Below are 25,759 nucleotides of genomic sequence, written 5' to 3' on the forward strand. Positions count from 1 at the left end.
TTCCATTGATCTATTTGTTTATTCTTTCACAAATACCACACTGTCTTGGTTACTGTAGCTTATAGTATGTCTTAAACTTACATAATGCCAGTTCTCCAACTTTGTTCTACTTCAATATTATGTTGGTTATTCTGGGGCTTTTGCCTCTCCATATAAACTGTAGAATAAGTTTGTTGGATATCCATAAAACAACTTATTTGGATTTTGATTGGGATTATGTTGAACTTACAGATCAAGTTGTAAAGAACTGACATCTTGACAATATTGAGTTTTCCTATCCATGAACATGAAATGTCTCTCCATTCATTCAGTTGGTCTTGTTTTTTTCATTAGCGGTTTCTAGTTTTCCTCATATAGGTCTTGAACATATTTTGTTAGATTTGTAACTAAGTATTTCATTTTTAGGGGTCCTAATGTAAATGATATTGCATTTTTTAGTTGAAATTCCACTTGTTTATTGCCAGTAAATAGGAAAGTGATTGAATTTTGCATTAATTTGCATTCTTCAACCTTGCTATAATGACTTAGTAGTCCCAGGATTTTGTGGGGAGTTTTTTTGGTCTTTTTTTTTTTTTTTTTTTTTTTTGGATTTTCTACATAGACAATCATGTCCTCTGTGAACAAAGACAGTTCTATTTCTTTTTTTCCAATTTGTATATTTTTATTTCCTTTTCTTGACTTACTGCATTAGCTGGGACTTCCATTATGATGCTGAAAAGCAGTAGTGAGAGAGGAGACATCCTTGCCTTGTTGCTGATCTTAGTGGGAAAGCTTCTCGTTTCTCACCACTTAATATGATGTTAGCTGTAGGTCTTTTGTAGGTATTCTTTACCAAGTTGAGGAAGTTTCACTCTTTCCTACTTTATTGAGAGTTTTTATCATGAAATAGTCTTGCATTTTATCCAATGTTTCTTCTGCATCTGTTGATATGATCATATGATTCTTCTTCTTTGATTGTTGATGCGATGGATTGCACTAATTGATTTTCAAATGTTGAACCAGTCTTGGGGATAGCTCTGATTTGGTTGTGGTATGTAATTCTTTCAATGTAACATAGGATTTGATTTGCTAATATTTTAGGATTTTTGCAACCACATTCTTGAGAAATAGTGGTCTGTAGTTTTCTTCTAATACCTTTGTCTGGTTTTGGTACTAGAGTAATGCAGGCCTCATAAAATGAGTTAAGAAGTAATCCCTCTGCTTCTATCTTTTGAAAGAGATTGTAGAGAAGTGATATAATTTCTTCCTTAAATGTTTGGTCGAATTCACTCATAAACCCATCTGGCACTGGTGCTTTCTATTTTGAAGTTATTAATTAATTCATTCAATTTCTTCAATAGGTATAGGCCTATTAAGATTGTTTCTTCTTGTATGACTTTTGGCAGACTGGCTCTTTGAAGGAATTATTCCCATTTCATCTAGGTTATCAAATCTGTGGACACAAGAGTTATTCAAAGTATTGTTTGATTAGTCTTTCAATTTCTCTGGAATCTGTATGTATATATAATTGAATACATTGTTGCTATTATTATGTTGAACAAACTGTTGTTAGATAATTAAGAACAAGAAAAATAAAAGGTTTTCTTCCCTTACTTATTCCTTTCTTGATGCCCTTCCTTTACTTACATAGATGGTAGTTTCAGACCTATATCATTTTTCTTCTCTCTGAAGATCTTCTTTTAACATTTCTTGCCAAGGATGTGTACTGGCAACAATTTCCCTCAATTTCTGTCTGTCTGAGAAAGTCTTAATTTCTCCTCCCCTTTTGAAGGATAATTTCACAGGGCACAGAATTCTAGGTTTGTGGTGTTTTTTTCTGTCCACACTGAATATACCATTCCACTTTCTACTTGCCTGCATGGTTTCTGAGAAGTCACATGTAATTCTTATCTTTGCTCCTTCATAGGTAAAGTTTTTTTCTCTCCGGCTTCTTTCAAGATATTTTATCTTTACCTCTGATTTTCTAAAGTCTAAAAATGATATGCCTAGGTAGAGTTTTCTTTTCTTTTGTTTTGGAATTTATCTTGTTTTGTGTTCTCTGAGCTTTTTCAATCTATAGTTTGGTGACTGAAGACAATTTGGGGGAAATTCTCAGTCATTACTGTTCGAATATTTCTTCTGTTCCTTTCTCTCATTCTTTTCCTTCTGGTGCTTCCATTACGTGTATGTCCCACTCTTTTCTGGATATTCTGTTCTGTTTTTTTTTTTTTTTCAGTCTTTTTTTCTGTTTGCTCTTTAGTCTGGGAGGTTTCTACTGAGATATCTTCAAGTTTACAGATTCTTTCTTCAGCTATATGCAATCTGCTAATAAGACATCAAAGGCATTCTTCATTCTGATTACACTGCTTTTGATCTCTAGCATTTATTTTTGGTTCTTTCTTGGGATTTTCATCCCTCTGCTTACATTGCCCATCTGTTCTTGCATGCTGTCTACTTTATCCATTACAGCCCTGAGCATGTTAATAATAGTTGTTTTAAATTCCCAGCCTAATAATTCCACCATCCCTGACATATTTTAGGTTGGTTCTCAGGCTTTCTCTGTCTCTTCAAACTACATTTTTGCCTTTCAATATGTCTTGTAATTTTTTCTTGATAGCTGGACATGAGGCACTGGGTAAAAGGAACTGCTGTCAATTAGCCTTTAGTAATGTGGTGGTATGGTGTCGGGGTGGGGAAGTGTTCTATAATTTTGTGATTAGGTATCTGTCCTTTAGGGAGCCTGAGCCTCTGGACTGTGAACTTCACAGATGTGTCTCAGTTCCCAACCTACACAGGTGGACTGAATGGCTAGAGTGGGTTGGCGTTGGGCATTTATTTTCCCTGGGTCAGTTAGGCTCTGACGAAACCCCAGCAGGTTGTTAGGCTCTGGTTAAATAATTTCTCCTGAGGGCAGGCGTTGTTAAGAACACAGTTTTCTGGTGTATTTCAAAATGGTTCCCTTTCTCCTCCCCATGCCAGAAGGAGGGGGTTCTTCTCCAATATTCACTGTGAGGAACTGTTTGAGCTCCTGGAGGGGGGACTCAGTCCCCTGGAATATTTATTAATATCTCTCAAACTTGTCCACACTGAGCCTCCAGCAATTCATCAATTGCAATTGAGGTTTCCCTTCCCTAACACAGGTTCCTGAGAGGTTTCAGCTGGCGGGTTTCCGCTCAGTTGCTCCAATATGGGGGCAGCAGTTTGCCCTGTGACTTCACTTCTCTTATGGATCTAAGAATTGTTGGTTTTTTCAGTTTGTTCTGCATTTTATTTGTTGTTGGGAAAGAGTAGCAACTTTTATAACTTCTAGTCTAACTTATAAGCTAGACTAGAACCACAGCCTATTTTTCAGTTTGGTTTTCTTTAGGTAGAATGAATGGAGGCAGGACAAAAGTGGGAATCCAAGTTTTGAAAAGGATTATTTTGAGACCTCAGAAGTCTGAATTTGAGCAGAGTGTATCGCATTCATTGGCCTTTGATATATATCCTATATCGTTATTCAGAGATTGGTTTGATTTCAATTTGGCCCTGGGGATATGAATCCAAATACGGTACATTTTGAGTGAGATCCCTGATGTGATTGGCCCTGAATGATCCTATCACGTCTCAAATAAAAGTGGACTGGAAGGACTCAGATTGTCTCTCTTTGATCCCATCCTTAGGTTCTTCCATTTTCTCCCGGGCGCTGTTTCGTGTGCGGTCACCTTCCTCCTGGAGGTCTGTGCGTGTGCTCCCGTTGGCCTGGCTCCTCTCCAGGCCGGCTGCACGGCTCATACACTGCACGCCCGCGCTGTGCTCCCTGCCATGATACCCTTTTTCTTAGCGCTCACATTTTCTTCTTTCTTGTTTTACTCTCTCGTTTGGTTGAGGACATCTTCACATTACCTATTCATAAAAACACTTGAGAAAGAGGATTTCTGAGGGTTTTCAGGTCTGGAAATATTTTTGCCCGTCTTTCTACTGAAATGATAGGTTAGCTGGCTCTAAGAATCATTTTCCTCACATATTCTACCAGAGCTACCTAACTTGCACCTCTGTGTCTCTGTTTCCTCTGCCAGCTTCATGTAACTGTAACTCCTTCTCAAATGAAGCCTACGAGGCGGAAGGAAGGGCATGCAGGGTTTTAGATGCTGTAGGGATTCAGTACAGAGAGGGCCTGTACTGGAACTGGGCCGGGGCATCCTTCAGGCCAGAGAGAGCTTGGGGCCTGAGAGGTACCTTAAGGCAAGGGTCAGAGCTCTGAGGTTACTGAAGAGAGCTTGGCCCACGGGATCCACAGACAAGAGAAAAGACAAGAAGGAGAACAACCCAGCTGATTAGGGCAGCCCTTTTTTTTTTTTTTTTTTTTTTTTTGAGACAGAGTCTCTCTGGGTTGCCCAGGCTGGAGTGCAGTGGTGTGATCTCGGGCTCACTGATCCTCTGCCTCCAGGGTTCAAGCGATTCTCATGCCTCAGCCTCCCAAGTAGCTGGGGTTACAGGCACCTGCCACCATGCCCGGCTAATTTTTGTATTTTTAGTAGAGACGTGGTTTCACAATGTTAGCCAAGATGGTCTTGAATTCCTGACCTCAAGTGATCCGCCCACCTCATTCTCTCAAATTGCTAGGATTACAGGTGTGAGCCAACGCGCCTGGCCTTAGGGCAGCCAAATTTACCCAAGAGAGAGAAAGAAAGGACACACGGCTAAATTCCAACTTCACCAGCCTGGGCAACATTGGGAAACCCCATCTCCACAAAAAACACAAAAATTAGCCAGGCATGGTGGTGCATACCTATAATCCCAGCTGCTCCAGGGAGCTGAGGATGGAGGATTGCTGAGCCCAAGAGGTGGAGGCTGCTGTGAGCTCCGATTGCACTACAGCACTGCAGCCTGGGTGACAGAGTGAGACCCTGTCTCAAAAAGAAAACAAAAATTGAATTTTAGATCAATAATGAATAATTCTTCTCATGTAAGTCTGTCCCATGTAATATATTCTACCCAGAAACCCAGCCTACAGCTGACACAACTGTCCCTAGAGGGACCTGCTGGTCTCTCTGGCCCTCAAGGAGTGGCTAATGAAATATGACTTTGTATCTTTGGCCAAACTTGGTGGCTCACGCCTGTAATCCCAGCACTTTAGGAGGCTGAGGCAGGTAGATTGCTTGAGCGCAGGAGTTTGAGACCAGCCTGGGCAACATGGCGAAACTTCATCTCAATTATTTTTAAAATTTAAATTTAAAAAAAAGACTTTGTATCTTTACAACTAAGAGATAATTAACCTTTGTAGCTAAGGAAACCAGGGAGCAGAGAATATAAGATAAGCATTTTCCAGCTGAAGCCTTGTCTGTCTACAGGATCAGAGACCACGGAGCCTCCTCTACTCAAGAGATAGCTGCTGCGGAAGACCTGGCCCTAGGTGAATAACGCCGCAGGCAGGCAAAGGAACAACAAAGCCAGAATGGGGAAGAGTGAGCGGAGCATCCAGAAATGGTGGTTGCCAACAAAATAGAACTGCTGAAAAAGGGGATGGCCACTTGAACAGAAAAAGTAATTCGTGCAATTGAGGAGCTCCAATTAGAGCGTTAAATGGCTGTAATTGGAACTCAAGAACATGATTTTTTAAGTTTAAAAATATAGCAGAAGTACTGAAAGAGTGTATGGTAACTATTGAGCAGTGAACAGAGGTCTGGAAGTACAAGGGAAAGAAATCTCTTTAAAAAAGCAAACATTTAAAGACAGACGTCAAAGAAGCAAATATAAAAGAACCAGAAGATGGATCTAGAAATTGTAACTTGTAAATAAATAGGAATTTCAGAAGAAGAGTAAAGCAATCGAAGGAGGAGAGACAATATTTAAACAAACAGGTGAAGAAAATTTTACAGAGCTATAGAAAGATTTTTATCTTCAGAATTCTTTGACTTTCAAGGAACGGGGGATGAAAACTGGAACACACTAGAGATTCCATTACAATGTTGTAATTCCAAGGGTAATGATAAAGTTCTACAGTCTTCTAGATAGAAAGAACAAATTGTTTACATAGAAAAAGATTAAGACTGGCTTTAGATTTCTAATTGCAACTTTAATATCAGAAAGTAGTAGGATAATAACTACTGGCAACTGACAGTGTGGTTTAAAAATCAAAACCCAAACACATACTACTTAAGAAACCCACGTTAGACCAGGCACTGTGGCTCATACCTATAATCCTAGCATTTTGGGAGGCTGAGGCAGGTGGAGATCACTGGAGATCAGGAGTTCAAGGCCAGCCTGGCCAACATGGCAAAACCCTGTCTCTACGAAAAATACAAAAATTAGCCAGGCGTGGTGGCACATGCCTGTAATCCCAGCTACTCAGAAGGCTGAGGTAGGAGAGTCACTTGAACCCAGGAGGCAGATGTTGCAGTGAGCCCAGATCATGTCATTGTACTCCAGCCTGGGTGATAGAGGGAGATGCCACCTCAAACAAACAAACAAACAAAAGAAACTCACTTTAAACAAGTGAGAAAGAAAAGTTAAACTTCAGAGGATATGTAATAAGATACTGCCAGCGCGGTGGCTCACGCCTGTAATCCTAGCACTTTGGGAGGCCGAAGCAGGTGGATCACTTGAGGTCAGGAGTTCGAAATCAGCCTGGCCAACGTAGTGAAACCCCGGCTCTACTAAAAATACAAAAAAATTATTCTTGGCGTGGTGGCAGGCACCTGTAATCCTAGCTACTGGAGAGGCTGAAGCAGGAGAATCGCTCGAAGGCAGAGGTTTCAGTGAGCTGAGATCGCGCCACTGCACTCCAGCCTGGGCAATAGAGTGAGACTCCATCTCAAAACAAACAAACAAACAAACAAACAAACAAAAAAGATCCACCAGATAAATATAAATCAAAAGAAGTCAAGTCTAGTGGTCCTATTATTGGACCAAACAGCATACATATTAATATGTAATGATTAAAGGCAAATTGATAACAGAGGTAGAACAATCATAAATCATGTTCACCCATCATTATAGTAGCTAAACATATAAAGCATAATCTTTATGTTAGGAGATTTTAACACACCTTTTTCAGGCTCACATATCTAACACAAAAAATAAATAGAAACAGAGGAATAGAATAAAACAACCAACAAATTTGACCTAAAACATGTACGGAATATTACATGTCTATATGTCTTTTGTGTTTTAATGGAACATTTACAAAAGTTAATCTTGTTTTTGTTTCCAAAGGATACCTACATCAATATACAGGAGTAGAGATTTTATAGGCCACATTCCCTGATTATAATACAAAAAAGAAAATAAAAGGAGTAAATAATGAAAAGGAATACCCCTCAAAAAATCCTCTAATTACCTGGAATTAAGAAACAATATTCTAGGCTGGGTGCGGTGGCTCAGGCCTATAATCCCAGTACTTTGGGAGGCTGAGGTGGATGGATCACTTGAAGCCAGGAGTTTGAGACCAGCCTGGGCAACATGGTGAAACCCCATCTTTACTAATAGAAAAAGAAAAAAAAAATTAGCTGTGTGTGGTGGTGTGTGCTTGCAGTCCCAGCTACTTGGGAGGCTGAGGCGTGAGAATTGCTGGAACTCAGGAGGCAGAGGTTGCAGTGAGCTGAGATTGTGCCACTGTACTCCAACCTGGGTGACAGAGTGAGACTCTGTCTCAAAAAAAAAAAGAAACAAACAAACAATATTCTAAATAACTCATCAAAATGTAAACAAAACTGAAATTACAAACCATATACAAAGCAGTGAGGAAAAAGTTCATACCAAAATACACACAACATAGTTCAAATTATTCCTATGGGAATTCATAGCCTTAAATGTTTTATTATTAAGGAAAAAATTTAGGCCAGGCACAGTGTCATTCCAGCATTTTGTGAGGCCAAGGCCGGCAGATCACTTGAGGTCAGGAATTTGAGACCAACTTGGCCAGTATGGTGAAACCCTGTCTCTTCAAAAAATACAAAAATTAGCCAGGCATGATGGTTGAACCAGGAGTCAGAGGTTGCAGTGAGCCGAGATTGTGCCACTGCACTCCAGCCTGGGCGACAGAGTGAGACTCTGTCTCAAAAAAAAAAAAGGAAAACAATTAAAAAAATATTTAAGGTCCAATTAAAAAATTTAGAACAAGAACACCAAAACAAACAAAACATAAAATTGGAAGAGAGAATAAAGATGAAAATTAATGAACAGAAAACAAAGTATAAAGGGTAAATAAATCTAAAAGCTGATTCTTATGGAAGACTCCCCCAAAGATAAAATTTCAGGGAAATCTCCAAAGGCTCAACTGCCGCACACCAAGAAAGAACTAGAATTTGAAAACGTGACGTGAGAGAGGTCGTATGACAGGCAAGGGAAAAGTGCAAACAGCACTACTCACGTGCCTTCTTCCCTCCCACACACTGCCCACCCCAACTCTGGAGGAGCCTTGTGGGGGTGATACGATTTGGCTCTGTGTCCCAACCCAAATCTCATCTCTAATTGTAATCCGCATGTGTGGAGGGAGGGAGGTGACTGGATCAGGGGGGCGGTTTCCCCATGCTGTTCTCATGATAGTGACTGAGTTGTCATGTGATCTGGTGGTTTTACAGGGGCTCTTCCCCCTTCGCTTTCTCTCTCCTGCCACCTTGTGAAGAAGGTGTCTGCTTCCCCTTCCACCATGATTGTAAGTTTCCTGAGGCCTCCCCAGCCATGCAGAACTGTGAGTCAATTAAATCTCTTTCCTTTATAAATTACCCAGTTTCTGGTAGTATCTTTACAGCAGTATGAAAACAGACCAATATAGGGGGGGCAGGTAGGTAAAAGGAGCGATCAGACCCCTCCTAACCACTGGTATGGAAGGCAGTGAATCAGGCCTGAGCTGGTGAGAGAGGAAAAACTTCGAATTAGATGAGATACTGAGGTTTTAGTTTAGGTTGGATGGAACTACATAATCTAAAAATGGTAGTGTTGTTAGAATCTGAAGTGGCTGAAAAACTCACGGGATCTACTGGAAAAGTCAACAAGAGCAAGGAAAATGTTTCTGACAAAAAATGCTTGAGGCAAGAGTGGAAGAAAACAAAGCTGTTTCCTGACTACACCCTATAAAGCCCGACTAAGTCAATAAGCCTGTTGTTACACTTGTGTTTCTGGCTATCATTTTCCTTCATTGGACTGGGAGAAATTATGCATCAAAATAACAAATTAATGATAGTAACACATATAATCCTTTGAAAGAAATTAAGAATCATGAGTACCTATTGATACACATAAATATATGAATAAATTAAAAGTTTGATAAGAGAGTATTTACTTAGTCTCAAAGTACTTCCTGAGAGAGTACTAGAGAAAGAAAACATAAATTCATGGTGGAGAAGAAGAAAAGACATCATCTTAAATAAGCTATCAAACTGGACAACAACAAATCCAAGGCATGCGCCATCTGACACGAGGAATACAATGTTGCTTCTTGCTTCACTGAATTTTTTTCTAGAGGTGCATAACTTGAATCTAATAATGAGGAATATTTTCAAACCCAAATTCTACAATATATCTGGCCTATAAACTTAAAAAGAATTCAAGAATGAGAAATAATTTCCAAGTTGAAGAAGATTAAAGACACATGAGAGTGAAATGCAATGTCTGCTTCTGAATGGGATGGCTTTTCTGTTACTGTGCCACACAGCAGGAGGTGAGTGGTGGGCAAGTGAGCTAAACTTCTTCTGTATTTACAGCTGCTCCCCATCACTCACATTACCTCCTAAGCTCCACCTCCTGCCAGATCAGCAGTGGCATTAGATTCTCACAGGAGCATGAACCCTATTGTGAACTGTGCGTGGGAAGGATATAGGTTGTGCACTGCTTATGAGAATCTAATGCCTGATGATCTGTCACTATCTCCCATCACCCACAGATGGAATTGTCCAGTTGCAGGAAAACAAGTTCAAGGCTCCCACTGATTCTACATGATGGTGAGTTGCATAAATATTTCATCATATATTACAACATAATAATAATAGAAATAAAGTGCATGATAAATATAATGCACTTGAATCATCCTGAAACCACCCCTTCACCCCTGGTCTGTGGAAAAATTGTTTTCCATGAAACCAGTCCTTGGTGCCAAAAAGTTTAGGGACCACTAATCTAGAGGATATTATTAGGGATTATTATTATTATTAGCAAAATTTACTGATGGCAATATATGAATGTTAATGTCCCAATTTTGGTGGTTGCATTGTGATTATGTAGGAGAATGTCTGTGAGATGCCAGGGCATCACATTGGCAAATTATTCTCAGATGGTTCAGGAAAATAAAAGTTCTTTATATTGTACTAGCAACTTTTCTGTAAGTTTAAAAGTGTTTCAAAATTGTTTAAAATTAAAAAGTTATAGAGAAAGTGAAAAGACTAATTACCAACTGGGAAAAATATTAGCAATGCAAATATCAGATGAGTGGTTAAATTTTTAACATACAAAGAGCCCTTATTAAACTGAGACAAACACTAATCAATTCACAGCTGGGCACAGTGGCTCATGCCTATAATCCTAGCACTTTGGGAGGCCGAGGTGGGCACAGCACTTAAGCCCAGGAGTTCCAGACCAACCTGGGCAACATGGCAAACCCCGTCTCTACCAAAAATACACACACACAAAATTAGCCAGGCATCATGGTAGTATGGACTGTGGTCCCAGCTACTTGGGAGGCTGAGGTCAGAGGATAGGTTGAGCCCGGGAGGCGGAGGGTGCAGTTAACTGAGATCATGCCACTGTACTCTAGCCTGGGTGACAGAACGAGACCCTGTTAAAAAAAAAAAAAAAGAAGACTAAAAAAGACTTATCAATTCAACTAAGAGAAAATCGAACTGACAAATAAACTAATTAAAAGAGATTACTAGTAATCAGGAAAAAATGCAATTTGAAGTACTGACCAAGCATGGTGGCTCATGCCTGTAGTTCCAGCACTTTGGGAGGCTGAAACGGGCAGATCGCTGAAAGCCAGGAGTTGAGAGCAGCATGGGCAACACGGTGAAACCGCGTCTCTACTAAGATTACAAAAATTAGCCAGGCCATAGCGCACACCTGTAATCCCAGCTACTCGGGAGGCTGAGGCAGGAGAATCGCTTGAACCCAAGAGATTGCAGTGAGCAGAGATCATGCCATTGGACTCCAGCTTGGGTGACAGAGCAAGACTCTGCCTCAAAATAAATATATATATATAAAATATATATTATACATATATAATACATATATTTTATATATTATACATATATATTATATATATATATATTGGCTGGGCGCAGTGGCTCACACCTGTAATCCCAACACTTTGGGAGGCTGAGGCAGGCAGATCACCTGAGGTCAGGAGTTCGACCAGCCTGGCCAACATGGTGAAACCCCGTATCTACTAAAAATACAAAATTAGCTGGGCATGGTGGCACGTGCCTATAATCCCAGCTACTCGGGAGGCTGAGGTAGGAGAATCACTTGAACCTGAGAGGCAGAGGTTGCAGTGAGCCAAGATCGCGCCATTGCACCCCAGCCTGGGCAGCAAGAGCAAAACTCTGCCTCAAAAAAAAAAAAATATATATATATACACACACACACACGCGCGCACATACACACACACACATATACACACACACATATACATGTATATACACACATACATATATACATACACATATATATAATACATACATATATGTATATCAGATATCATAAGGCACCTACCAAAATAATACAAATGTAAAAGCACAACAGCCAGCAAGGGTGATTTGGGAATGTGGAATGGATATTTTCATGCTTTCATGATAGATAGTTGAATGTTCCATTTTGTGGTATGAAATGTGGCAACATCCGTTAGAAATATGCATTCCCCTTGATCAGGAAATTCCATCCTGAGGAATCCATTCTCTGCATAAGGATATAGAAACAAGAATGTTTATTGCAGCTTTGTTTTTCATAACAGAAAACAAAATAATGAATGACTACTAATGAATAACATTAGTGAAACATTAATGACTAATAATGAATGACTACTAATGTATAATGAATAACAAAAAACAAAATGATTGGGGGCTGGGGGTGTGGCTCATGCCTGTAATCCCAGCACTTTGGGAAACTGTGGCAGGAGGATGCTTGATCCCAGGAGTTTAAGACCAGCCTGGGCAACATAGTGAGACTCTATCTCTACCAAGAAAAAAAAAATAAAAAAACTGGGCACGGTGGTGTGTGCCTCCCATGGTGGAAAGGCTGAGGTGGGAAGGTTGCTTGAGCCTGGGAGATCAGGGCTGCAGTGAGCCAGTGAGTTGTGATAGTGCCACTGCACTCAGCCCGGGAGACAGAGTGAGACAGAAAAAAAAAGAAAAAAAATGAAGAAAAATGATTGGGATACGATCATTTCATGGAAAACTATGCAGCCATTAGAATAAGTTAGCTCTATGCCAGTTGACTGAATAGGATTCTTACAATATGTATTTTTAGAGAGGAAAAGCAAGATGCAGAAAAATGTATATGTATAAAATAGAATCCTTTTTTTTTTTTCCTTTTTAGAGACAGGGTCTCACTGTGTCATCTAGGTTGGAGTGCAGTGGTGTGATCATAGCTCACTGCAGTCTCAAACTCCTGGGCTCAAGCAATCCTCCCACCTCAGCCTCCTGAGTAGCTAGGACTGCTGGTGCACACCACTATGTCTGGCTAATTAAAAAAAATTTTTTTGTAGAGATGGAGTCTTGCTATGTTGCCCAGGCTGGTCTCAGACTCCTGATCTCAAGCAATCCTCCTGCCTCAGCCTCCAAAAACACTGGGAATTATAGATGTGAGTCACTGTGCCTAGCTGAATCCTTTTTTTAAAAGAACAAAACAAAAACAAAAAACTCAATTCCCGTATATATGCACATATGTTTTATAAATGGTTACATGAGCATGTAGAAAGACAGGAAAGCAAGCCACATAGCCACTACATTGGTTAGGAGGGAATGATGGATACAGGTAAGAAAAAGGAAATAAAGGCCAGGCACAGTGGCTCATGCCTGTAATCCCAACACTTTGGGAGGCCGAGGCGGGTGGATCACGAGGTCAGGAGATTGAGACCATCCTGGCTAACACAGTGAAACACCGTCTCTACTAAAAAAATATAAAAAAATTAGCCAGGCTTGGTGGTGGGCGCCTATAGTCCCAGCTGCTCGGGAGGCTGAGGCAGGAGAAAGGCGTGAACCCGGGAGGCAGATCTTGCAGTGCCACTGTACTCCAGCCTGGGTGACAGAGTGAGACTCTGTTTCCAAAAAAAAAAAAAGAAAAGAAAAAAAGAAAAAGAAGATGAATAACTTTGATGGTATCGTTGCATTTTGACTAATTTCTATCACTCTACACACAGGTCTTACAATATAGGTTAATTGATTACTGAGATGCTAGCAGTGTGGATAAACTAAGTGAGAAAGACTGCTACTGTGGAAACAGTGAGAAAAAAATCATCTGCTGCCAAGCCCCCAAGTAAGAAGGCTGGATCTGAGAAAACCAGCAGTTGGAAGCAAGACAAGTGACTAACATGCTCAGGAAAAAATGTGAGAACGGAGGTCCAAGAAGAGTTAAAGATAAAATCTACAGGGAAAGATTATTTATCAAAAGTGGGTGAATAGGTGGTGAGTAGGAGAGGAGGATTCCAAACATAAGAGTCAAGCATCAGAGGATGGCACAGGCCAAAAATGTGTAAAGACTTAGGATCAGGTTCTTACAATGAGAATCACGTCAATGAAAGCTGGGTCTGGAGCTCAGCGATATCAGAGAAGTAAAGGTGCTGGCAAAGCAGTAGGGCTGGAGTGGGCCCTCTAAAACTCTTCCTCCTATATGGCACTTCTAAACCCTCACCATTAAAGGTTTGGGCGGCTTCTGATGGCTATAGAAAGAGAAGAAAGAGAAAACAAAAGAAAAGTTTCTAAGTACAGTCATACATAGCTTAACAACAGTGATATGTTGTGGGAAATGTGTCATTAGGCGATTTCATCTTTGTGCAAACATACCCTTACACAAATGCAGAAGCTATAGCCTACTACACATCTAGGTTATATGGTTTAGCCTATTGCTCCTAGGCTACGAATCTGTACAGCATGGTACCATACTCAATACTGCAGGCAATTGTAACACAATGGTAAATACCTGTGTATCTAAACATATCCAAACAGAAAAGACACAGTAAAAATATGGTATAAAAGAGTTTTAAAGTGGTACACCTCTCTAGGGGCAATTACCGTGATTGGAGCTTGCAGGATTGGAAGCTGCTCTGAGTGAGTCAGTGAGTGAGTGGTGAGTGAGTGTGAAGGCCTAGGACATTACTGTACACCACTGTAGACTATAAACACTGTACACTTAGGCTGCACTAAATTTATTTAAAAAACTTTCTTTCTCCAATAGTATATTAATCTTAGCTTACTGAAACTTTTGGACTTTATAAACTCTTTAAAAATCTCTTTACTCTTTTGCAATAATACACACAAACACATTGTACAGCTATACAAAAATATTTTCTTTATTTATATCCTACTCTATAAGCTTTTTTTCTATTAAATTTTTTTATTTTATTATAGATCCAGGGAGTACCTGCCTATGCTTGTTATATGGGTATATGTGTACTGGTGCAGTTTAAACTTCTAGAGTACCTGTTACCCAAATGGTGAGCATTGTACTTAATAGGTACTTTTTCAATCCCTGCTCCTCATCCACCTTCCCTCTTTTTGGAGTCCCCGGTGTCTATAATTTCCACCTTTATTTCCATGTGTGCTTATTGTTTAGCTCCCACTTATGAATGAGAACATGTGTGTGGCATTTGGTTTTCTGTTTCTGAGTTCACTTCTGTGAATGGCCTCAAGCTCCACCCATGTTGCTGCAAAAGACATTATTTCATTCTTTAATTTTTTTTTTCATTTTAAACTTCTTTGTTAAAAATGAAGACATAGGCTGGGCCCGGTGGCTCACGCCTGTAATCCCAGCACTTTGGGAGGCCAAGCAGGTGGATCACGACGTCAAGAGATCAAGACCATCCTGGCCAACATGGTGAAACCCCATCTCTACTAAAAATACAAAACTTAGCTGGGCGTGGTGGCGGGCGCCTGTAGTCCCAGCTACTCGGGAGGCTGAGGCAGGAGAATGGCGAACCCAGGAGGCGGAGCTTGCAGTGAGCTGAGATCCAGCCACTGCACTCCAACCTGGGCGACAGAGCGAGACTCCGTCTCAAAAAAAAAAAAAAAAAAAAAAAAAAAAAGACATAAGCACACACATTAGCCTAGGCCTACAAGGTGTCAGGATCATCAGTTTCACTATCTTTCACCTCCATATCTTGTCTTACTGGAAGGTTTTCAGGGGCAATAGCACACATGGAGCTGTCATCTCCTAGGATAACAATGTCTTCTTCAGGAATGCCTCCTAAAGGACCTGCCTGAAGCTGTTTCACAGTTAGTTTTGTTTTTAATAAGTAGGAGTACACTCTAAAATAATGATTAAAAAGTATAGTAGAGGAAATACATAATCCAAGAACACAGTCATTTATTACCATTAGCAAGTATTATGTACCATACATAACTGTATATGCTACGCTGTTATACCACTGGCAGCACAGTAGGCTTGTTTCCACCATCATCACCAGAAACATGTGATTAACACATTACACTATGACTTTATGACGGCTACCACTTCACTAGGCAACAGGAATTTTACAGCTCCATTATAATTCTATGAGACCCCCATCATATATGCAGTGTGTTACTGTTGGAAAAATCACTCTGTGGCACAAGTGTACAAGATTTAAAAATATAGAATTCTAGTGTTATCAAGAGAAAACTGCTACTAAATGCCTCAATGCAAAATAATCATGGCAATACCAACACTAATACTAATAATACTAGGACTGGTTAAGCTTTACTGAGTTCTAAGTCCCATGTAAATACACTAAGCACATCGAATGTATTACCTCTTTTGGCTAGGTGTGGTGCCTCACACCTGTAATCCTAGCACTTTGGGAGGTAGAGGCAGGCAGATCACTTGAGGTCAGGAGTTTGAGACCAGCCTGGCCAACATGGTGAAACCCAATCTCTACTAAAGATATGAAAACTAGCCAGGTGTGGTGGTGCACACCTGTAATTCCAGCAACTCAAGAGGTTGAGGCAGGAGAATTGCTTGAACCCAGGAGGCGGAGGTTGCAGTGATCCGAGGTTGCAGTGAACCGAGATTGTGCCACTGCACTCCAGCCTGGGTGACAGAGCAAGACTCTGTCTCAAAATAAATAAATAAATAAATAAAATTTTAAAAAAATAAACAAACAAATGTATTATCTCTTTTAAGCTTCATGACAACCTGAGGTAGGTACCATTATATCCATTTTACAGACAATGAAACTAAGGCTTATATAGGTTAAATATCTTTTTTTTTTTTTTTTTTTTTGAGATGGAGTTTCGCACTTGTCTTCCAGGCTGGAGTGCAGTGGCACGATCTCAGCTCACCGCAACCTCTGCCTCCCAGGTTCAAGTAATTCTCCTGCCTCAGCCTCCCTAGTAGTTGGGTTTACAGGCATGTGCCATCACACCCAGCTAATTTTGTATTTTTAGTAGAGACAGGGTTTCTCCATGTTGGTCAGGTTGGTCTCGAACTCCCGACCTCAGGTGATCCGCCTACCTCGGCCTCCCAAAATGCTGAGATTACAGGTGTGAGCCACTGCGCCTGGCGGTTAAATATCTTTCTTAAAGCCGCATAAGTAGCAATTTTGAGCCAGGACTCAAACTCAAGTGTGTCTGACTCTATAGTCTTAACTACTCCCTTTGTACAGTAACTGATGTTTATAATGATGGCTCACAGTCATCTGTAAATGTTAATTTTTTCAATGTCCTCTATTTCAAAAGTCAGTGATACAGACTATATATATTTATTATATATATAATTTTATTTATTTATTTATTTATTTATTTATTTATTTATTTATTTATTTATGTTTTTTGAGACAGAGTCTTGCTCTGTTGCCCAGGCTGGAGTACAGTGGTGCAATCTCAGTTCACTGCAACCTCTGCCTCCCGGATTCCAATGATTCTCTTGCCTCAGCCTCCCGAGTAGCTGGGATTACAGGCATGCACCACTAGGCCTGCTTAATTTTTTTTGTATTTTCAGTAGAGAGGGAATTTCGTCATGTTGACAAGGCTGGTCTCAAACTCTTGACCTCAACTGATCTGCCTGCCTCAGCCTTCCAAAGTGCTGGGACTACGGGTATGAGCCACTGTGCCCAGCCGATACCTACTATATTTTAAATGTTTGCCTCCAAATAAAAGTTTTTTTTTAGAGCGAACCGTTCTTTAATAATTCTAGATAGCTGAAACTTTAACTATACTTTTTAGTAATTGGAACTTTACAATTGATTGAAATTGAGTTGCAAATAAAAGTTTTATGAAATGCTATAAAATATATTAGTTGTAAATTCTGAGTACTACATAAATTCTATCTATTGCATTTCCTTGTGAACTTCAATTTTTAAAAAGTCTCTTTAATGTTTTTGGCAGGATTTTTTTTCTAAATAATACTTCAATAAGGACTTTTTCTTGGCAATCCATGTGATTTCCTGGAAGTTACTGCTGAGTATATACTTACTATGTAAACATAAAACTTGATTCTCCTAGTAAAAGCATCAACCATTTCCAAATGCCAATAGGCTTTATAAGCAATTTGCAGCTTGTGAGTAAAGCCATTCCTCTTTTTTCCCCATATTTTCTTTAATACTTTGTAGTATGGGCCACAGACTACTTTCAAATTCTTCTTTGCTTTAAGATCCTCCCTTCCCCTGACCTTTTGACTAAACATTTCTTCATTTTCCTATAGTGAAGGATCTTATTTTAAAACTCTGGCCAACTTACCCGATCACATTTCCTCTAATATGTCAACTTAGCCATAACAGCTTTGAACATCTAACCTTTCCTTAACCCCCGTCACATTCATACAACTACACATAACAATATATACAGTTCCTTTTCATTTATCAAAAGAAAGAATCCTTGGGGGATAAAGATTTGACAGCTCCTGTTACAAGATAATTGTAATACTTTAAAAAAGGAGAGAAAGAGAGATGAGACAGATGGTGTACACTGGAGACATGTGGAAGTTTGCTTGAAAAATAGCTTCAGAAATTCAATTGAGACTGAAAAGAAATTATGCAAATCATCATTTTTGCATAAAAGCATTATGGAAAACAAGGAAATTATCTTAATCTTTAGTCTTCCACAATCTTGTCAAAGAGAAAGAATGTCAACTGGACTGATATCATCTTGGGTTCATATTTTTTTAAACACTCTACAGCCTTTTATTTGAATTACAGGGGAAGGAGATTATTTTGAGAAAGATTGTTTAAAACATTATTTTCTATATTGCTACACTTAGGTTTAATTCAGTAACATCAATCATTACTAAATTTTTTGATGAGTTACTCAGTACTTTTATTGTATGTGTAATTTACATGGGGAAAGCTTTGTAATAAATGTATCAGATACTCTATCAGATTAATTTATATGGCATAAAAAGATGATGGAATTTAATTTTTAAAGTTATGTTCGCCGGGTCTGGTGGCGTATGCCTGTAATCCCAACACTTTGGGAGGCTGAGGCAGGTGGATCACTTGAGGTCAGGAGTTTGAGACCAGATTGACCAACATGGTGAAACCTCGTCTCTACTAAAAATACAAAAATTAGCCGGGCATGGTGGCATGTGCCTATAATCCCGGTTACTCGGGAGGCTGAGGCAGGAGAATCACTTGAGCCCGGGAGGCAGAGGTTGCTGTGAGCTGAGATCGTGCCATTGCACTCCAGACAGAGTGAGGCTCTGTCTCAAAAAATAAATAAATAAAATAAATAAATAAAAAAAAATAAATAAAAGAGTTAGCTATAAACAGAAGAAAATGTTATGATGGGATCATTTCTACTATTATGGAATCACAGAATATAGGGTTGTATTTGATTACACATATGAATTACACAGTTTAGTGGATAAACTGATAAAGGCGGCCAACATCCTTAGCCTAACGCTATAATTTAAAAAGAAACCTGCGTCATAATTTTTGAGTCTCTAGTGAATCCATGCACATGTTTTCTTTTTGTGTGTATTTTTAAGCTGGCCTATTTAGATGCGTTAGAAAAGTTTACCATTATCTTTAAATTTGATCAGAAAGAAAGAAGTCTGAAAATTGATAAATAATCTTTAATATATGAAGATGGTTACCAAGGAAGATTATGGAATTTCATTTCCCGAAGATGGTTAGATAAAGTGATGGATATTTATCTAGTCTCTCCCTAATACTTTGGTTTAGGTAAAGTTTGCTTGTGTGCAAAAAGACCACTTCAAGGTTTGAACTTCTAAAATGATAATGGCATTTGACAGGAAAAATTAGTTTTAATAGAAAGGAACAACTCATTATTTTTTTCGTCATGTAGGTTAAATTTATCTTTGAACTTTGACCAAGTTATATATTAGAGGCATCTAATTTTCAGGCATGTTTTTATTGAAATTTAACCGTATTAAACAACAGGACTTTCTGAGGCTTGATATGGGTGACCTCTGTTCACATTTAGGGTCCTGGAGTGAGCTAGGCCAGCATGTGTGTTTCTCTGGGCAGGCTAATATTCTAGCTCCCTTTTCAAACTGATATCCTTTAAAAATCTGTCCAGCATTTATTAAGAGGAAAGGCTGAGCGCTGTATGGAGGGTGGGCAGGGAAGAGGGGCACAGACTGGAATGAACGGAGGTGGGCACACTCAATCCCTCTCCTATTGTCCCTAGCAAACTAGCTCTGGTTCCAAGATCCCACATCCTCAACAAAAACAAAGCCCCAGAGTGCCCTTTTAAAATTAGCTTCCTTGGTCAGTGCCTGGGTTATTTCCCTTTAAATGTGCCTCTGGACAAGCCTACGTTTGTGTTTCTCAGTTTGTGGTCCCAGCATCATGTACATGAGAATCACCTGATTCTTGAACCCAGGCTGGACCTACTAACTCTCCAGGGATGAGGGGAGGGCGTGTGAATTTTAAACCAGTGTTGCAGATGGTTCTCATTGCATTAAACCTCAAGAATCTCTCCCTGAAGGCTGGGTTAGAATTAGTCTGTATGGAGAACTCTAACTTTCCCCAGGTATTTCATTGTCAAACACAGCTTCTCTAGCCAGGTGTGGTGGCTCATGCCTGTAATCCCAGCACTGTGGGAGGCCAAGGCGGGTGGATCGCTTGAGCTCAGGAGTTTGAGACCCGCCTAGCCAACATGGCAAAACCCCATCTCTACCAAAAATACAAAAAATTAGCTGGGCATGGTGGTGCGTGCCTGTAGTCCTAGCTATTCGGGAGGCTGAGGTGGGAGGATCGCTTGAGCCAGGAGGTGGAGGCTGCAGTGATATTGTGCCACTGCACTGTAGCCTGGGTGACAGAGCAAGACCCTGTCTTAAACAAAACAAAACTACCCAAAAAACAGCTTCTCAAATGTTCAGACCTGTTTCAAGAAGGCTGGAGGAAGATGCAGTTCAGTTACCTCCTACTCATCAGTCTAACTTTCTTCCTAGCATCCTTCCTGATTGAACTGAAATCCTCGGGGAGTGCCTATAAATATTCCATCTGCTCCGATTTTTTGCCAGACAGTGGAGTTTGCACCACCTTCCCACTACTGCAGACCAAAATAGCCTCTCTGGGCTTGCCTGACTCTAAGTGCTCGGTTTCCTGACAACTATGGTGCCTCATGACCACTTGGCTTTATACAAGGGGATTCCATTGCCCTTAGATGTCCTTTGTGCAGTTGGGATGGAAATAATTAATGCTGGAAGGAACCTTAGATAGAATCCAATCCACTTCCTAATTATATGGAAACAGATGCAGACAGATACATAGTCAAAAAGGCAAGAAACAAACATTTTATTGGGTCCCTACTATGTGCCAGGAAGGTGCTATACTAGGTTTTTCATTTTGTCCCTAGTTTTTTTACATCAGGCTTTCGAAGTATATAATATTATATCCATTTGTATAGACTAGGAAGTTGAAACTCAAAAAAATTAAAGAAATTTGCAAAGTCATTCAGTTAGGTAGTGGATCTATAAAAATAATACTGTCATTATTTAAGTACTTACCATGTGTCAGGCATAGTTTTAAACATTTCATTTTTATTAACGTATATAAAATCACCACAAAAACTCTAAGGTAGGTAGTATTGTTACGCTCATTTTACAGGCAGAACTCAGGCACAGAAGATTGGAAACTTGCCCAAGGTCACCCAGTTAATAGGTGGTAGAAACTTTGACTCCAAAGCTCTCTCCATAATCCGGTACACTAGAGAGAAATGGAAGCAGGTACTTATTGTCCAAGTAGGAGATAGGCAGGACTGAAATAAGGATTGGGAGGAAAAGAGAGATGTAAGAAGCACTTCTGATGCTCTCTGGATCATCCATCTGGACGGTAGGAGGGGGAGGGATCATGGGGAGAAGGGGAAGCTGAAGATAATCTGCATGTTCTTGCTTGCCTGGGGAACTAAAGGGATGGTGACGTCATTAACTAAGACCTTGAATAAAGATAAACTGGCATTGCGTTTATGTTCTGTGTTACAGAGCTGGTGTTTAGCTGTTTCTGTAGCTTAACTGTGAAATATAAGAGGAAGAATCAAGAATCATGTGTCCTCATCTTCTACATCAAACTCACTGATTGACAGATTATAAGAAAGACTCTCAATGGAACTTGGAACATTGCCTGCCTGATTTCTCATCTGTAGGGCAGTGAGGTACTAAGTATCTATGTAGTTTTAGGATAGCAAGAAATATAACTGTATACTTGATTAACTCCTTATTTGAGAATTAGTCACTGGAATCACTGTGTGTTGGCTGTGAAGGACATAATGGTAAAGAAGACAGACCCAGTCACTGCCTTCAGGGAACTTATATTCAGGTAAAGAAGATAGGCAATAAATAAGGAATCAAAAAATTAGACAGCAAAAAGTGCTGCAAAGAAGATAGAGTACTATGCTGAGATGCAGTGGTGCAGGGTCCAAGTGACAGTGAGTCTTGTAAGACAAAGACTATATTTGACTTTAAATTTCAGGCATGATGGGAAGAAATTGATGAGTTTGGAGCAACGTAGTAACTGGTATGTTATGCATTTTTTGTTGTTCACTCTGAATGTTACTATATTCTGGGCAAGATGATGGGGACAAGAGTGGAAACAGAGAGACTGGTTTAGGAGGGCCAGAGACAAAGTGTGATGGTGGCTTAAATAAACTTGCACTGGAGGCAAAGGAAAGTGGGTATAAATTGAAACATATTTTGGGAGAAGCTAGCAGAATTGATGGGGAGGAAAAGGGAAATCAAAGACGATCCCTAGGTTTCTAGTTTGAACAACTGAATGAAGAGTGCTATCATTTACCAATATCATGGCAACTGGAGAAGAAACAAGGTTTGAAGGAAAATGATAATCAGACACATGTGTGTATATATATATATATATCTGTGTGAAAGCACAGTACCAAAGTTTACCAAAGAGTGCTCTGGCCTGGATATTTAAGTGCCTGATTTTTGTCACCACTTAGAGCAATAATTTCTCTACATCTTGTTTTTTCCCATCTACATGGAAATAATCCTGCCTGTCTTTACCGCTTCTGAGGGATGTTGAGAAGACAGATGAGATAATATATATGAATGTCCTTTGAAGTCTTGGGAGGATAAGAACCGTGTAAACCCAAGCTATCATTATGATGTCACAGGGTGTATTTATGTTTTTCATGGTTCTACTCAAAGTCACAGGGATCTTAAGCACAACATGCTTACATCCCTTCCTTCATGTTCAGTTCCCAGATGTGAAAAGATGAACATGCTTCTCTTCCCCAACTGCCCCTTTCCCTATAGTATTGACAGGACTTTGCAATTACTAGCATTATACCAAACTTATTTATTTGAGACAGAGTCTCACTCTGTCACCCAGGCTGGAGTGCAGTGGTGCAGTCTTGGCTCACTGCAACCTCCACCTCCCAGGTTCAAGCAATTCTCCTGCCTCAGCCTCCCAAGTAGCTGCGATTACAGGTGCCCGCCACAATGCTCAGCTATTTTTCTTTTTTTTTGTATTCTTACTAGAGACAGGTTTTCACCATGTTGGCCAGGCTGGTCTCGAACTCCTGACCTCAGGTGATCCACCTGCCTCAGCCTCCCAAGGTGCTGGGATTACAGGTGTGAGCGACCATGCCTGGCCTGTCCCAAACTTTTTTAAGACCCTGGGAAGAAAGGACTTTGCCCAGAATAACTCTGCTTGGGTGATTCTTGGCAGATTATGATAATGATGCTATCTGACTTTAATAGAGATGTACAGATTACAGAGAACCAGCATGTAGTCTCATCTAGTCGTCCCACAACACTCTGATTTTTTTTTCACCATTTGACAGAAAATGGCTCAGGAGGTTAAAGTAACTTGCCTAAGACTTCATTTTACAGCTGGAGTAACTAAAGCTAACAAAAGTGTTGTGTTCTAAAAACTATATAACATGCACTGGGGCATTAAAAGAAGTACAGCCACATCCTGGATAATATTCATGAGATGTATGCCAGATTCTTTGATCACTGCTGTCTTGGGACACATCGTCTTCAGTTCTTTGAAAATGGGTGTGGCCAGGCACGGTGGCTCACGCCTGTAATCCCAGCACTTTGGGAGGCTGAGGTGGACAGATCACCTGAGATTGGGAGTTTGAGGCCAGCCTGACCAACATAGAGAAGCCCTGTCTCTACTAAAAATACAAAATTAGCCAGGCATGGTGGTGGGTGCCTGTAATCCCAGTTACTCCGGAGGCTGAGGTGGGAGAATCGCTTGAGCCTGGGAGGCGGAGGTTGTGGTAAGCCGAGATCGTGCCATTGCACTCCAGCCTGGGCAACAAGAGTGAAACTCCGTCTCAAAAAAAACAAAAACAAAAAAAACAAACAAAAAAAGAAAACAAAACAAAGAAAATGGGTGTAATTATTGATTTTGTTTTTTGCCAGGAGTTTCAAGAGCTGCACAATTCTACCTACGACCTTGTGTGCTGCTCTCTCTAAAATCAAACACCAAACCAAAATAAGAATACAATAAAAATTTTCCCTTGCTTTCGAGTAATTACATGATTAACAGTTTCTTCTTTCCCTTGGGAAGAGACACACTGTGCTTCGCTTTGCCTGGGGTGGGGATATGACGGTGATGTGCAAAAGACAGGGCCTTGGAATGGTGGAAAGAGAACTGGACTTGGAATCCAGAGAGCTGGGACCGAGTCTTGGTTCAACATTACCTACTGTGTGACCAGGGGAAAATGAACCCATTTGAGCTTCAGTTCTAATAACTGCAAAGAATCCTTATCTGTTTATTGACTGTAATCTTCTGGTCAGCCTCATCTTCATCCATCTGCCCAGCTCCACATGCAGAACTAAGTAGTCACTTTCAGTTTGCAAACTGGACTAGAAATTCTCCATTCCATTCATTCCTTCCGTAGTCTTTCTCAGCTCAAATGCCCAAATACCCGTGCATTTGCTCACTTCTAATGGAAGGGGAAGTGGGCTATGATTTTTGGTGTTCATACATTATGACTCTCAGCATATGAATCTATTTAGAACAAGGCTGAGAAAAGATGACATAGAGGGTTGCTGTGAGAATTGAACTGATGCATGAAAAATGTTCAGCACAGTGCCTGGTGTACAGTGAGTGATCATTGTTAGCTGTTATAATTTTTTCATGCTTATGTGATCCTTATGTCTTGAATGGTTCAGCTGTGGCCCTAGCTGGAGACTAGAGGATAAACTGAGACTCCTCTCTAAATCATAAACCTAGTTGGTGGCCGGGCAGAGATTTCTTGCATCTATTGTAACCCTTTCTTCTTATAACCATCTAGTTTCTGCCCACCTTTGAGGAAGGGTATTTGGGATAACTTTTTGTAAATTGATGGTAAATGCAAATACAATAATGTCTACTTTAGATCAGTGACAAAATTTTAACTTGTTTCTCCACTAAATCGAGACGGAAAAACCTCAAAACCTATGGACAAGATGTTTTTCAAAACTCCACTTCGGTTTACAGGTGTGTGCCTGGGGCAACCAAAACAAAGATTACTGCGACGATGATGGCAGCCGCCCAGGCTCAGATAAAAGAGGCGTCTCTCAGCGTGCTTTACGGTGCCAGCCCACCTGAGGTCAGACCCAATTCTCCCCACTTAGGGCAGGGATAACAGAGCCCCCGCGGCTGGGTTGGAAGCCCATACTACCTTTTTCCTAGCCTTGGGCTTTGGGGTCAGCGGTCCTCCAGGCTGGCTCCAGTTTCGGTCCTGGGGTGACTGATGGCTGGGTGCGGGCAGGTGGACGCGGCACTGTCCTCATCGATTCACCACGCCGCTCTCGGCCCTAAGGGGCAACACTTCGCACCGACTCTACCAAGTAAGTGTCCAGGGTGGGCAACCAGACGCAAAGTGCAGCGGGATCGGTTCCCGCCAGGACTGCTCCCGCCGCCTCCGCGGACCCAGCCCCTCCCGCGCCGCGACTCGCCCAGCCCGGGGAGGAAGAGTCCGTCCCGGGCGCCCAGCCGTGCCGGGGGGAGGAGGACGCGGCGGGACTCTGCCCCGGGGCTCCTTTCTGCTTCCCTCAGCCTCCACTCCCGCCGCCTCCCACTCCGGTGGCTCCATTTTTCAGGCGCGTTCTCCTGTGGGAGACGGCGTCCGTCCCCGAGCCTTCCCCTCGTTGCCCCCTGAGGGCCCCGCTCCCCAGTCTCTCCGCTCTCGCAGCGCCCCCTCAGGCTGCCGCACCCATCCCGCCCCCGGGCTCCGGCGGGGTACGGGGCGCTGGTCAC

The 25,759-nt window shown here is 40.9% G+C and overlaps 1 protein-coding gene and 1 long non-coding RNA gene across 2 annotated transcripts in view; one reads left to right on the plus strand and one right to left on the minus strand.

Moving 5' to 3' along the window:
• Positions 1-11,670: 11,670 nt before the first annotated feature.
• On the minus strand, positions 11,671-25,240 carry LOC105466700 (uncharacterized). The gene is made up of 3 exons (XR_978414.2): positions 25,182-25,240; positions 13,668-13,828; positions 11,671-11,847 (listed from the first exon to the last, which is right to left on the minus strand). It is a non-coding gene; the product is annotated as an uncharacterized lncRNA (long non-coding RNA).
• Positions 25,241-25,328: 88 nt separating this feature from the next.
• LOC105466698 (SH3 domain containing ring finger 1) overlaps positions 25,329-25,759 on the plus strand; it is a 177,280-nt gene continuing 176,849 nt past the window's right edge. Inside the window, exon 1 of the mRNA XM_011715794.3 lies at positions 25,329-25,350. The gene's annotated coding sequence lies outside the window, so the exon portion shown is untranslated. The remainder of the gene's footprint in view (positions 25,351-25,759) is intronic.

Source organism: Macaca nemestrina, chromosome 3 (genome assembly GCF_043159975.1).
Source record: "Macaca nemestrina isolate mMacNem1 chromosome 3, mMacNem.hap1, whole genome shotgun sequence".
NCBI lineage: Eukaryota > Metazoa > Chordata > Mammalia > Primates > Cercopithecidae > Macaca > Macaca nemestrina.